The following is a 5,726-nucleotide window of genomic DNA, read 5'->3' on the forward strand; positions in this document are numbered from 1 at the left end:
TGAAGTTTCCACCTTCCGAGTGCCCTTCATTTAATTCAGGCTCTTCCACACGAATCGACAGTTCTTCACGATTCTGTTGAAGCAACCGTCTAGTTTCATCCATATGACGATCCAACATCGTCTGAATCATCAATTGCACACCAGCCATGGTTATTGGCTCAGGTGCTGCTGCTACGACAGGTATTGGCTCAATCACTGGTGGTTGATTCCTGTTTTCGTCAGCATTTCCAACTCTACTTCTTGTTCTCACCATTTTGATCTACACCGAATAAGGTGAAATTAGATCCTCAATCACGATAGATATTCAAATCATCCTTATCACTCCGAAACGTTTACATGCTAGTTCTAATATCGTAGACGTACGCTTAGAATCCTACACACATAAGGTTTCTAGATCCGGTCGGCAACAGACCATAGATCCGAACAAATAATATCATATATGGCAACATATAACATTTAGCACATAAAGCATTTTAGGCAACTTTCCTAAAATAAACTAGTGCTCGTGTCTAAAACATAACAGACACGCATCTCAAAACTTCACTTAGCATTCTAAGTTTAAGTCTAGAAATCCAACAAATTCCTAGTTCGCTTAAACTAATGCTCTGATACCAACTGTGACATCCCCAAAATCTCGGCCAGAAAAGACCGATTTTCATTTATGCTTTTAAATATTTTCAGAGTAAATCCTTTTGATTTGAAAGAGTTGCGGAATTCGTTCCCAAAAACAAAACATGATAAAACATTGTTTACCGAAGCATTTCATAAAAGAAATGTATTTTCATTATAATCAAAACTCGGGGTGTCATGTTCCGATACAGACCAATAAGCATAAACGAATACATTACAAGTCATATAGCAAATATAAACATATGCAGACTTGTAAACAAAACAACTTGATGGTTCATCCATCTCATGCCCTTCCGCCACTACCTGTAATACAATTTAAAACTGAGTGGGTCAGGCTTGGGAGCCTGGTGAGCATATAGGGTTTTCAACCCACAATAAATATCATATTTAATTTTTTTTTCACCAACCAACAATAACCCAATTACCCATTCCCGTTATTCTCACTTTAATGTCCCTAAAACAACTAACATAAGGGACCTAGTCTAAGAATATTTCATCGGGGCGACAACACATGCTTCGGGGGTACCTCAGCAATATAAGTCAAATAAGGCAACCATGAGGGGGATGGAGTACAGCGAATGAACACCCAAGTTCATTAACACCTACAGGTGGCGAACCTGCTAATGTTTCCACAAGACTGTCTAGAATAGCCAGTGGTCGTCATCTAAACTCCGCTAGATGACTCAATCAAACAACAACGAGGCCTCTCATCTGTTTATTACACACCAACTGTCTACCCATGTTCTACCCAACATATTAGTAGATAAAAATATACATTTGTATACATAGTTTAAAGAAAACCTGTATAGCATGCTTTAATCAACACATATATCACATAACAGATGAGGCACACACACACATAACATGTATCTCATAAAGAAATAAGCAGATCTATAAGATAGAAGAGAGTGAATACTCATTCACACATAACACAACCAAATATATACACATAGCACGTATTTTTATATAAAATACTTCGTATTATTGTATTAGAAGAAAATAACTACACACTCACTTGATCAGAAGATGATCGGACATCACTACGGCTTATAAAAGTAGTATTCCTCAGCAGATCTGGAAGATCTCCTCAAAAATCGAACTTCCCGCGGGCAGAGCTTCGACTCGGGAACCGCACTTTTCGGGATCTTCGGGATCTCGGGACTTGCCTCGGGGCTAAAGTATGATACCGGGGCTTCGGGATAGCTTCGGCACGAAAAACGATGCAAAAGACTAGAGAGAAGAGAAGAAAATGAACAAGAATCAAGGCTGCCTTCGGATCCTTTATATAGAGGCTAGAGCCTCGGAGTACGCGGGGCGTACAGGCGTACGCAGCGTGTACGCGTCCGAAATCGTCATTGCATGCGTCATCCGAAGTGTCGACACTATGCTGAGTACGCGGTAGCGTAACCTCGTACGCGGGGCGTACTCCGGATCACACCGGTGACTCGGCTTCGGATAATGCTTCCGATTTTGAATTAAAAATAAATATAAAATGATTAATAAGCTTCGGAAATTCATAACTTCTTCATACGAACTCCGTTTTCGACGTTCTTTATATCCATGCGAAGGTGAGACCACGCTCTACGACTTTCGTTTAGACTCCGTCGGCTAATTTTGACTTTATTTTTATTAATTATTTTTAATAGGCCGCGACAGAAACTTTCGTTATAAATTCATAACTTCTTCGTTTGACGTCCGTTCTCGCCTAACTTTTTATCGTTTCAATACCAACAATGAGATCTTCGATTCTCATTTAGATTGCTTCGGCTAACAACCGCTCGATCTCAAATCGAGTAAAACAGGCTGTATACCGCTAAGCCGGAACTTCGATAAATCATAACTTCCTCATACGAAGTCAGATTTGGGCGTTCTTTATATATTCGGAAACCTCGTTTCAATTACTACAACATTAACCAAAGATATTAAGTTTATTTTACACTTAAATTTTGACGCTTATTTTTATTCTTAATTAATCAAACCACATAATTAAGCAATTAAGCACAAAACACATAATACTCAAATAATACAATCTTATTATTTCAAAACGGGTTACAGAAGTTAACCTAGACTATTACATTGCTAAAAATGGCAAGCCCGGAAACACAGGCGTTACATTAAACAATGTAATCTTCTCATACTGTTAAATCTAAAATCGGTCGAGAATTAGCCGATGGAGTCAAAAGAAGAGTTATAGATCTTTTCAATACCTATGTTTGGATATAAAGAACATAAAAAAAAGAGATCTTATGCAAAAGTTACGGAATTTAGAAGTTAGGATGGGCTGATTCGAAATGGATGACGTGGCACGATCTAACTCACTGTTTTCTCCCCACACCTTGCCACCAGATGGTAAGACCTGGCACCCACCTCGATGAGTTGGAGGCTTAGAAGTCGGCGAGTCGAGCCATTTTTCAACCTATAAATACAATGCGAAGCTCACTCATTTTCCTCACAACTTAACCCTTCTTTCTCTCTCTAACTTCTCGCTAAACCCCTCCCAAGCCTTAGTACTTCCCAAGTGCTAAGAGGTGAGTTCCGGAGTGCCAGAAGGCTCTGAGAAGAAGAGATTTTAGCTCAGAAGTTCTGCCCCCATAGAGCCCGGTTCCAAGCCAAAGCTCCCGGTAAGTGAGTTATGCTTACCCTACTTTAAGTATAGTTTATGTTTAAGTTCAATATCGTTATTATGAACTTATAAACAATAAATATATTATAAAATATAATATAAAAAGTGTTATTTTAATATATTTTTACTACCCATGGTACGGGCAATCTGTTTTGAAAGGCCTCATAGGGTTGTTGGATTTCAGAAGTGTTATAATGCCAAAATGGTCCTGCCCTCCAGTTTTTCATGTCTGGCCTCGGTCTGTATATAGTTGTTGAAAAGTATTGTTAACACTGATAAAACAATATCGCTCATAAATATTCAATATAAATATTTGACTAAAATCTAGCGGTAATGATACTAGGTTTCGTCAAAGGAAAATAGAATCGTTAGAAGCGAAGCACTGCCCTAGTTTGGAATCATCAATTTAACAAGTGAGTGCATAGTCCCTTTCATGAACATGATTTTAATAATAGTATTAATTAAAGTTTTAAATATATGTTTGTGTGTGAAATGTTTGTTATTGCCTGAAATACGTGTTAAGAGCATATTTGATAATATATGATGATTTAGGGTACAGAACAAACCTAAATTAATTGGGATGGATATCGAGTAGTATCTACTCATGAGTGTGGGTGAGATATACATAGAGAGTCGAACTTAAAGTTTTTTCATTGATCCGAGTGCATGGATTAGACATAGTTATTTGTCCTTAGTCCGAGAGTATAGAGAGGACATAGTTATTTATCCTTAATCCAGGAGCATGGAATAGACATAGTCAATCACTCAATTGTCCCTAGTCAGAGAGTATGGAATATGCATAGTTATTGATCCAAGAGCATGGATTAGACATAGTCAAGTGTCCCTAGTACGAGAGTATGGAATAGGCATAGTTTTTGATCCGAGAGCATGGATTAAACATACCCAATTCGGGAGTATGGATTAGGTAAAGAGGTTAATTTTAGATATGAGAGTATAGATCGTGTCGTTGTGGGTATCGACGGGGTGGGGTAAAATGCTTATATGAGGTGAAATTGTATATGCTGTGAGTTCTAAAACACACACACACACACACACACACATATATATATATATATAACATTGTGGGATTGAAATCCCTATGTACTCACCAGGTTTCCCAAGCTGACCACTCAGTTTATTTGTATCATAGGTGTCAATACGAAGCTACATTACACCGAAAGATTAAAGGAGATATAAATCACTAGTGTAAATGAATGTAAGGTCTGTTTATGCTTATGTTTATGTATTGACGGTGACATCCCAAAGTTTTAATGTAAACAAAATACATTTCTTCGAAAATGCTTTGATAATATAATTATCATATTTTCTGGGAACAAATTCCGCAATATATTTCATTAAAACTGTACTCTGATTTTCAAATAAAGCATAAACAAATCGGTCTTTTCTGGCTGTGAAATTAGGGATATCACAGTTGGTATCAGAGCATTAGTTTAAGCGAACTAGGAATAAGGATTTATTTCTAGACTTAAACTTAGAATGCTAAGAGATGATTGTGAGGAGTGTGTCTAATATATTTTAGGAAGTACACTTAAATAGACACAAGAACTAGCTTATTTAGGGAAGATGCCTAAAACGCTTTTATGTGCTAATGATTTGTGATGCTATCGTTTGTTCGGATCTATGGTCTGTTGCCGACCGGATCTGGAAACCTTATATGTTCAGATTTCTAAACGTTTAATTACGGTATCTAAACTGGCATGTAACTTTTCGAAAAATAAGGAGATTTATACGTCTATCGTAAATAAAGCTTTCCTATCTAAATTCCCGTCACTACACACCGAACGCCTGATTTAGTGCATAGATCGACATGGTGGGAAATCGAAGTGGATATGGAAATGGTAACACTAATCAGTGGCCTGTGATTGAGCGTGTACCAGAAGTAGCAGCTGCACCCGAGCCAATCACTATGACAAGAGTACAAACAATGATTCAAATAATATTGGATCGTCAGATGGAACAGACAAGGCACCTACTTCAACAGAATAGGGATGAACCTACTGTGCCTGTTGAACTGCCTGAATTGAATGAAGGTCAGTTAGAAGAAGGAAATTATAGTAGAACCGTTGGCCAAGATGAACCGCCAGTGGTTATGAGAAATAACCAAGACGAAGGGATTGAAAGAAACGGATGCAAGTACAAAGACTTCACGACTTGAAAACCATCAAATTTTATTGGGAAAAAAGATTCAATAAGAGTTAGGAACTAGATCTCTAAAATGGAGCTAGCTTTCATAACGTGTGGTTGCAAGGGCTAGCTACAAACCACTTATGCAACGCGTCAATTTAGAGGTGGTGATGTTCGCTGGTGGAACACCTTAGGGAAGACCATAAGCCCCAATAAGCCACTACAACTGACATGGGAAAAGTTCTTGGTCCACTTTAAATGCAAGTTTTGCTCAGCCCAAAACACGTTGGAGCTAAAGAATCAGTTTCTAACACTGAAGAAGGGTAAC

This window comes from Lactuca sativa, chromosome 1, assembly GCF_002870075.4.
Source record: "Lactuca sativa cultivar Salinas chromosome 1, Lsat_Salinas_v11, whole genome shotgun sequence".
Taxonomy (NCBI): Eukaryota; Viridiplantae; Streptophyta; class Magnoliopsida; order Asterales; family Asteraceae; genus Lactuca; species Lactuca sativa.